Here is a 10,067-nt window from a genome sequence, read left to right as displayed (position 1 = left end):
AATCTTATTTTTTATTTGTTTATAATTAAATTAGCCCAATGTATTTTGATGAGAGCTGTTTGATGTTCAGAAAACCTCACAAGCCCCTTACAGATATTTTTCTTTGAAAAAGCAAGCTGTCGTCTTTCGCCAAGGAAAACAAAATTTAAACCCCAGTAGCTTTTAAGTTCAGTTTGAAACCGATCACATTATAATGCACTCTCCTTTGAAAATGTATGTGTTTACCCTTCATATGAAGGTGACTCTGAAGTACAGAATTTGGGCATTTTCTTGCAAACGGAGAAAATGTCATCTGCATCCTCTGTGATTATTTTTCAGAAAGCCGTGAGGTTCAGAAAAATGGCTGGCAGAGAGACGGAGCAAGCCGTGGTATTTTTAAACATCAAAATTCAGACTCTCCATCCTTTCACCGTGCACAATGCCGGGGTCGTCTTTGTTGGCCCTTTCCTCTTTTTCTCCGCATTCTGAGTCTGCCGGGTCCAAATCCAGAAGATTCCTGGGTGAGAGCAAGGAGCGGGAAGAGCCCTCCCCACAGCCTGGTCTCCACCCTGCCTAGCCGGCCTCCAGGACCTGTGCGACACCGAGGCCTCCGCAGGGAATTTTATAATAGTTTTCGGTTAGTTTTACTCAACCAAAACTAAATTCATGGATCGAAATGTTCACCCTTTCAAGCATACAAGTCAGTGGATTTTAATACGTTTACAGAGCTGTGCCATCCCCACCACCATCTAATTCCAGAACGTTCCCATCGCCTGGAGAAAAGACTCTCTGCCCCTTGGCAGCTCGTCACGCCCCGTCGCCTCTGCTCCCCGCGCCTGGCAGTCGAGCGCCTGCTCTCTGTCTCTGCGGGTTTGCCTCGTCGGGGTATGTCATACACAGGGAATCGTGCAGTGTGTAACATTCGTGGCTGGATTCCGTCACTCGGCATCATGGTTTCAAGGCTCACGCACGTTGTAGCAGGTTTCAGTACTTTGTTCTTTTTTTGTAGCCGTACGATATCCTGTTACGAGGACACAGACCACAGCCTGTTCTTCCGATCACCTATTGGTCGTCTTTATTTTTGGCCGTTGTGAATAACGCTGCGGTGAACGGGCAGGGACCAGGTTTTCTGCAGACATAGGTTTTCAGCTCTCTGGGTACGCACCTGGGTCATAATGACTCCGTGTCGAACATCTCATTTAACTGCCAAAATGCTTTTCAGTACGGCTTCCATTCAAGGTTATTATCTACCGTAGCAATTTTATGTTCTTCTAGACAGACCAATGCCGTATTTTGTCCATATATCCTATAGGCAAGTTTTTCATATGAAGTATTTTGGAGCCTTCCTTCTACTTTTTTAAAATATCATTGATCTCAGCAGTTTTAAAAAGTAAGAATATTCTCGAATTAGATTAGACTGCAAAAAATATCTTTATTTTCTGAGACAGTAGTCGAGGGAGCTTCAGCGAATATGGTGACTGTTAGTTGTATTCATTCTGTATCAAACACTAGAAAATTTTCTTCCCTCCAAACTATTTTAGAAATATACACCCTTTTGCAAAAGTCTCTTCTTGACAACAATTGCATAGTGGATTATTTCAACATAATCATTCATTCAGGATAAACCAATAAAAAGCTCAGTCCATTTTCCATAATGAGCACAATTCACGGGGACCGTAAAAAAGTGCACGTCAAAGATTAGCGATGTGTCATTGACACCAGTACGAAGTAGCACATAACTAATGAAACAAGTGACATGAAACTAATGAAAAATCAAGGAGAATTAATATGATGCCCTTCTTATTTCTAAAAGCATTTAGGAAAAAAGGCCCAAACACTAATGGATTGTGCAGGGCGATTATCTCCGGCTCGTGATTTTAAAACAATCATCGATCATGTGTGAGAGATTTGCTAAAAGCCATACCTTTACTGAAGTTTAGAACCTCTCCACCAGAAGTGACTTTGAAATATGTGACATGTCAGCTGCTAGCGAGGCTAATTTCGGAGCAGAAACCAACCAACGGGGACGACCGAATCCAGTGTTAGTTCCCGTCGCCTTGATTCCTCAGCCTTTGTTCCGATTTCTTGTTTAATGCCAAACATTACGCCTCTTTCTCTCCCTCTCTCTCTGCACACCCCCTCTGTTGCCCTCTCGCGAACCCTCTCCATATGTGTTATTAGGAACTTAATGTAGTAACCTCTCAAAAGAAAGAGCTATTCCTGACGATTTTGTAACTCTTCTTTTATAAGAACTATCTTTATATTATGATTGTATGAGAATGAATACATCCGATAAGTGAGTTTGTAGGTTAAAATAAGTAGAATCCGCTTTAGGAATCAAAACTAGCATCTGAATTGTGAAAAGAATATCTTTGTCCCCTTGATTATGATATGAAGACCAAACTGATTTTCCTGCTTCTATAATTTTTAATAAAAATTTGCATCCCTTTCCTTATAAACTTTTCTAATGAAAAACAATTGTATTTATCTTCAAGTTGAGAGTTTATCTACCACTTATTTATTATTTTAACCTTTTTTTAATTTTTACATATTTTTTGTTCTGCACAGAAATACCTATATTGTTGCTTTATGTCTGAGAAGTGTGTCTGTGACCAGTTTGCTAGATAAAAGTTGAGTTCTTTTTCCCTTTTCGGTTTCTGTATCACTTCTGGCTTCTCGCTACTCCTAAATCAGGGTAGATTTAGACCGTAACCCAGTAATCCAGATTATGAAACAATTATCACTTGGTTAATAACCTTGCATTGCCACAAGAGATATCTAGCAACTTTCTAGAAGCGAGGTAAACGAGATGATTCTCCTTTACAGTTGAGGAGACAGTGGCTCGTGGAAGCCGACACGACCCAGGCGCTTTGACTCCCTGGCCGTTGCCCTCTGTGTGGCATTAGAGGTCAAACGCAAACTCTGGAAGCTTACAGGAACATTTGGCAAGAGAATATCGGTTTCACTTTTTCTAGAATAGTGTACATATGACCATGATGAGACTATAAAAATGCATTATCCCTCAAAGCCGCAACTCGTTACTGCTAGGGAGAGAGAAAATGCAGGAACATATCAAAGAAAAGAGATGTAATATTGAATTTTGGGGAGCCCCTGAAAGAAAACCAGAAATGATCCCTGGGTGGGTGAAGGGCAGCAAAAACGAGAGAGGGCAAATAACAGGACATAGAAGCTTAAGAATGAACTTCAGTGTAACGAAGGTGGCCATATAAAACCAAGGGAGTCATGTCTCTCGTCATTACGAACGTAACTGTGCGTGAGTGTAAACATGAGGCCGCAGTGAGACGGCCCCGACGGAAGCCCGATGCCGCCTAAGGGTGCCCGTATTGGTTCACTGCTCATCTTTAGGCGTTATCTGCAAAGGGATAACGGGTGTGGCACACCGTTTAACCGATTTAATTTAGTATGTTAGTCATAAAGGGTCTTTTGCGTTAATCGAACGTGCGTGGATTGCTGTTCGTCGAGGGGACGAAGGCAGACAGCAGCAGCGTTCCACGAGGGCGGCTCCCTCGGGGGCGTGGGCCTCGGGCGTCACTGCCGAGTGCCGCCGCCGGGGGTGGCGACGGAGCTCGGAGCCAAACATCGCGAACCCTCCCCCCGCCGCCCGCGGCCTCGCAGGCGAGGAACTTCGAGGGGCCGTTGGCACTGTGGCCCCGGGCGCTGGCGTCACTCCTCGCAAGGCGAGGCAGCCGTTTCAAGTTGAGCAGTCTGGAGCCGTGACCGTGCGGGTCGCGGACTGTGTCCTCGCGTCCTCATCAAACGCACGCGTCACCCGGGCAAAGCCAGGGCCCCCGGGGGTCGGCCTCGGGCCAGCGTCGCGTTCAGAAGTCATGCTCTGAAGCCGGCGTCCTTGAAAAGTGAGCAGCCTGCTGTAGGCCTCCCGGACTGGCGCCTCGGGGGCGACACAGGCCCGCACGCGTCCCGAGTCGGCTCCCACGGCCCCCGCGCCCCCCAGCTGTTAAATCTTCTCCCTCTACTTCTGGCTTCTTTGCCTTAAAAAAGAAAAAAAAAGCCTATGTTTCCTGGGGCTCGCCGCACAGCCCTGCCCCCACATCGATCACAGCGGCTGCTGCTCTGACGAGCGACGTCCCCTCTCCCCGGCGTCTGGGAACTGCCTCCTGCTCTCGCGCAGATGGATCTTCTCACGGGCACAGCTGCGCTGGGAATTCGCGAACCCGCGGACACATCGGCTTTCCCTGGAGGGGACGATAGAACTCTCTCAGAAAGTTGGGCAAGAAGAAAAAGACAAGGTTGTTTGTGATCCTTGGGGCGCCCGTGGCTCAGCGGCCCCCGCGTCCTTTTTTTCCTTCTCCTGTCGCTTGGGCCCCAGGCCGGCCGACACCCCGGGGACGGGAAGGTGCGACTCCGCCTTCCTGCCGCACCCGTGCCGCGACCGTCCTGGGCGCAGGCCTCCGGCGGCCCCCGTCCCCTCCACGTCTCGTCCCGTCCCTGCGCCTCTGCGGCCGACGCGGTGCTTGTCTCCTCTCGCTTCCTGATCGCTGCGTGGCACACCCTGCAAGTCAGATCCTTGAACACGCGGGCAGCGCCCGGGACCGGGGGACTGGCCGAGCCGGGCACGGTCTGCCCCCTGCCTCCCTCTGACCAGGAAGAACGCGAACTTAGGTAAAGTAGCCAGGCGGCTCTGGCTTTTGTATTTTAAAACGATTTTCCCGATCGCGACTTCGTGAAATAACCCGCGAGGCGTGCTCAGCGCGGGGAGGTGACGGACGCCCGTGTCGTGGCCGAGCGTGCTCCCCGGGGGTGTCCCCGTCGCCGCGTCACGGAGGCCTCGCGACCTCCTCCTTCCTGGGACGGTGTCTCGGGAATCGTACGACACGTGGCCAAACCACTCGCCCCCCCTGTACGGTTACCAGCGGACCCCCCAGTCCCGCTGACACCTCATCTGCGCAGGGCGAGGCCTGTTCACTTGACGCTTCGTTGCTGAGCCGCTGAGGTTGCTCGAAGCCTGTCATTACCGAACGAGCACGTCGCTAGCGTTCACAGACGATTTCGCCGCGCAATTCTTCTAGAAAGTCCGGCCACTGATCCCACCGGTGGGCGCGGGATCCTGCGCCTCCTGCTCAGAGCCTGGAGGGCCGCGATGAGGAAGCGTTTGCTCGTCGACGTCTCGGGGCGAAGTTCAAAACGGCAGCGCTCGCCCCCTCTTTTAAATGATAAACAACGCGCGTCCATCATTTTCGACTTCGCGGTGGTGACCCGGCAAATCCGTAACCTCGCGTATTTTCATCGCGTTTACGGGTTTCCGTTACATGCTCCCGAAACTCGCGCGCGTCGTGGGGACGTTAGGCGGCGTCCTCATCGCGTCCTTAAGGCGTCTCAGCGTTCGCTCTCCCGGAGCGTCTTGGGACGTGACCTTCCCTGGTGTCACGCCGGCGACTCTGTCCGAGGGAAGCGGGGAGAGCAGGTTTCCGTGTGGGAACGCCTGTCCCTCCTTGGCATGGAGTCGCCGTTTTGGAAAGTGGCGCCGCGACAGTGTGAGAAGGTAAACTGAGGCATATTAAATCATTAGGAGTTGCATGAGTCGACTTGGGCTGCTCCGACGCAGAGGCGATGAGGAGTGTTCCCTGGACGGGAGCCAAGGGCAAGGTTTTCGCCCAGAAGACGCCGGCGCAATGCGAAGAAGTTACCTGCCGGGCCGGAGCCTAAGCAGCTGCCATGTCCGGGGAAGCCTCGCCGGCTGCTCGGGCCGCGTGTCCTCGACGCGACCAGGCACCTCGACCTCTTACGCGCTGCAGCGATTGTGCATTTTGGGGCTCGGATCCGGCTGGGGAGGTGTCAGTGAGGGATCTACCCCAAAGCTCCATGCTGTCTCTCCCGGCCTGTTCTTGGGTCACTGGAAACGGGGAGCGTCCTGGGAGTTTGTTTTCCTACGGGCATTCATTCAGACTAGGAGCGGGTAGCGGGCGGGGGTTCGCCGCCAGCCCAACGGTGGCAGCTCACTGTCGGGGGCAAGGAAAGCAGGTGGCCAGCTCGAAATCAGCGTCACCCCCCGCCGCTCCATCTCCGTGCCATCCTCTCAGCAGGGCTGGGAGCAGCAGGCTGTCCTTCCCCGGCCCGCGGCGGAAGGGCCCTGCCCGGGGGTCCCCCCTCTCTGCCCGGCCGCTCCAATGTGTCCCCCGGGTTCTCTGCCGTGTGAAAGTAGCTGCGTCGTCCAGACACTCAGCGAATGTCATGGCTATTTCTTAAGCCCAGCGCACAACCTCGAGCTGGATTAATCTTCAGAATATTTCCACGAGCGAGACCTTTCTCCCCGTCCCCACGGCCAGAAGCCCGGGCCGGTTCGCCGTGCCCCCTGCCCCCCGTGACTGCGGCGGCCTGCGCGCTCCCGCCCTGCCTCCGCGACACCGGCGCTGGAATCGCTGGCCTGAAACGCGAACCCCCTACCATGGCGACGAGCGCCCTGCCCCGCAGGATGTCCCTGGCCGCGCGCTCCACCTGGCCAGGCCCAGCCCGGCCCATGGCTCGGGGTGCGCGGGCGGGTCTCCCTGCCTCCCAGCTCGAGGCCCGCGCTCGCCTGTCCCTGCTCCACCTGCCTCCCCACCCCTCCCGCGGCTGCCCCGGTGTGGCCGGCCTGGCGAAGCCTTCGACAAGCATCCCTCACAGAGCACACCGCCTGCCTCGGCCTCGCGACTGTCACGTCCTGCTTCCTACGTCCTCTGCAACTCTTTCTCCTCCAGGAAAGTTTGAATTCGTGAACGACCCGTTTCCTGCGAACATGTAAGCCCCGGCGGGGCTTGGAGCAGCTTCTCCCTCCTTAGGGCCCCCTCCTCTCTTCGGGATCCAGAATGCTTGCTGTCTCATAATGACCCTCGAATCCTCAATAACCTTGCAAAGCCTGTAATACTGTTCACTCCGGAAGCCTCACTCGGCCCACACGCTACACCTGGAGCTGGGGGTTCTGTCGCGGACCCCGGAACCCCGCCTGGCTCCGACGGCTTTTCAGGGCCAGTTAGGGTCCCGCAGGGGCGTCCTAGTGAGACGTGGGAGATGAAGAGGCCGCCGCCCTGCTGAGGAGACGGTTCAGTCAGTGAGCGTTCATGCGCTTCTTCCCAGGCCTCCGGAAATAAAAACGTCGCCATCGAGAGAGGAGCAGATGTGTAGAGGGGGCCTTGGCGTCGCCGCAGCCACATGGGCACCAGCTAAATAAAACTAACCTGCGGGCCCACGGCCACGCCACCCTGACCAAGCCCGATCCCATCTGATCTCGGATGCTAAGCAGGGTCAGGCCTGGTCAGTACTTGGATGGGAGACCACCTAGGAAGACTGGGTGCTATATGCATAAAAAATTTTTTAAAAATTTTTAAAATTAGAAGCGGCGAAAGGACCATGCTAGGAAGAGTCTAGATATGGGGCTGCTGCGTGACCCAGCCACGGCTGCTTCTAAATCAGGTCGCTGGCCAGAGGGGGCTTTGCATTTCGTGTGCATGCGTGCGTGCGTGCGTGTGTGTGTGTCTGTGCACGTGTATCTGTGTGTGTGTGCGTGCGTGCGTGTGTGTGTGTGATTGTCTGTGTTGGGAGCAGAGGGTGCAGGAGGTAAACTTTCTGTCGGACCCTCTCTTGGAGGGGTCAGTCCACGGCCTTCTTGCTGTACCTCGAAAATACCGGCCACACCCCCCGCTCCCCGACCTTGTCGTTTGGGTCCACCGTTGCATCTCCAGTGTCTAGAACAGCGCCTGGCACAGACACTTAATCAATATTTGTTAAAGGGGAAAACTAAAGTATGAATGAATGCCCTCAGTTTTCTAAACATCAATCTCTCATTCTTTTCAAACTCTCAATATAAATGCAAAACACCACTTAGTAAGGGCAAACGCATTAGGCAGTCTGTCGATTTCACACATTCCCTCTCGGGAGGGGATGAAGATAAACGGAAATGTGACCACTCCCAGGCTCACCCAGCAGGCCTGTCTCCATCGCTGTTTCAGCTCCGGTTGATGCGTTATTCTATGGAGAAGATATAAAAACAAGGGAGTGAGGACAGGTGTAAACGACAGTCTGAAAGGTCCTCTTGCGGTCTGTGTACGTCTGCTGGAGAGTATTCGTGGCGCGTGAGTATCTTACCCCCACGCCAGGGACACCTCATACCATAATCACAACCTTCAGCCGCCCCATGCGCCGTATGGGGATTATGGTGGTTCTCAGAAATATTAATGAGCATGTTTTCTGTCACTTCATATCACATTACTGTTTCTTGATTTTTGACTATCTGTTTTGCCCATTCCATTTAGAAAGTATTTTATGTACGTTACAGGGTCTCTAATTAGGTATGCCACCTCGGCAATATATTCACACTATCTGGGTCTCGATTTCCCGTCCCTGCAATGGAAAGGTTTGAACCAGGGCAGCCTGAATTCTTTTCCGTGTATGGGAATCACAGATTCCATATCATTCCGTTTTCACAACGACCCCGTGAGTTAACGCAACAGATGCTCTTTAGTGTCAACTTAAACAGTGACTTATCCGAGCTTCAATGTTAGAGGTCACAAGGCTATGTGAAAGGCTATGTTTAGAGCCCAGGCCTTCTAGGTAACCAGTTCTGTTTCAAAACAAAAATAAACAATAATAAATTTTGGGAAAGTGGCTTTCTCACACTTAAACCTTTGAATTATTTCCTTTTAATAAGCAGATAGTTTATGTTCAAATGGAGGAAAGGTTGTACAACAAAATTATGAAAAGATTACTTAGAATTAGGGAAATACATAAACATCACGAATAGGAGAGCTCAGCCACTGGACCTGCACCTTGCTGATTGGCTCGGTCTGGCTACAAGGCCAAGGTGCAGGTGGCATTTGCATAACCAGCCGGGGCTTCTTGTATAATGAGTACAGAAGGAAGTCAGCAAGGTCAGCGTACACAGCAGGTAGAATAATGAGTATTTATCTAGGACATAAGTTCAGGCCTCCAGACCCCAAAATCATCACCGGGAATATACGGTTATGCATAATGATGACGTCTAAGTAAACAAAAAACGTATTAGATGTTCTAGATCGACTTTCCTCTTTCGAATTCTTGTATAGTATAAAGTATGTATCAAGTTTTGGGCTGTTGGTTCTTTGCGTAGGCTTGTAGTATGGGGACGTGTTAGGGAGTGCTTTAGCAAAGCCGGGTTATAAGCGTACAACATGATAGTTGTATAAGGTATAAAAATAGTGCACAGAGCTGACACAGTATGCTCAGATAAGAACAGACTTCTCGTTTATCACTGTCAGCCTCCCAGACGGATATAGCATCGTCCGGCTAAGGTTCTGAGCTTGGAATTGCGCGATTGGAATTAGAGTCTGTCTATAGAACTCTTCGAAACCATGCCGGTAGGCTCCGGCCCAACTATAGGGCCTGCCCTGTTAGGGTTCTCTGCTGGCAGGACATATAAGGAAACAGAGTTAACAAGGAAAAACGGACTGTGTTCGAAATACTTGATGTATCTCAAGTAAATGAGAAAAAGTCCCATAGACCTCAGAAAGGAAGGCAAACAAAATAGCTTTGAAAATTACTGGCTGACCCAAAGGAGATGAAAATATCCACACAAAAATCTGCACACAGATGTTTACAGCAGCTTCGTTCATAATCTCCAAACCTCAGAAGTGACCGAGACATCCTTTGGTGGGTGATGGATAAATAAACTGTGGTCCATCCAGACGGTAGAATATAATCCAGCACTGAAAAGAAATGAGCCATCAAGTCACGAAAGACGTAGAGGAAACTTAAATTCATATGACCAAGTGAAAGAAGTCAATCTGAAAAAGGCCACGCACTGTGCAATTCCAACTGTGTGACGTTCTGGAAAAGGCAAAACTATCGAGACGATGAAAAGGCCGGCGGTGGCCAGAGATGGCCGGGGAGAGGGGACGAACAGGCAGAGCCCGAGGGGTGTTTGGGGCAGTGAAAATATTCTGAATTATGTTATGATGGATGCACATCATTGTACATGCGTTTGAACCCATGGAATGTGCACCGCCGAGAGTGAACCCTGATTCCCACTACAGACTAGGGCGATAAGGATGCGCCAATGTGGGTTCATCCGCCTGGTGGGAGGTTCATCATGGCGGAGG

At 51.4% G+C, this 10,067-nt stretch overlaps 1 pseudogene; it reads left to right on the top strand.

Moving 5' to 3' along the window:
* The first annotated feature begins 7,178 nt into the window (after positions 1-7,178).
* On the top strand, positions 7,179-7,297 carry LOC118609064 (annotated as a pseudogene).
* The last annotated feature ends 2,770 nt before the right edge of the window (positions 7,298-10,067 follow it).

Source organism: Rousettus aegyptiacus, unplaced genomic scaffold (genome assembly GCF_014176215.1).
Source record: "Rousettus aegyptiacus isolate mRouAeg1 unplaced genomic scaffold, mRouAeg1.p scaffold_m13_p_10, whole genome shotgun sequence".
Classification (NCBI taxonomy): Eukaryota; Metazoa; Chordata; class Mammalia; order Chiroptera; family Pteropodidae; genus Rousettus; species Rousettus aegyptiacus.
The sequence above is the reverse complement of the archived record's forward strand: the minus strand, read 5'-3'. Positions and strand labels throughout refer to the sequence as shown.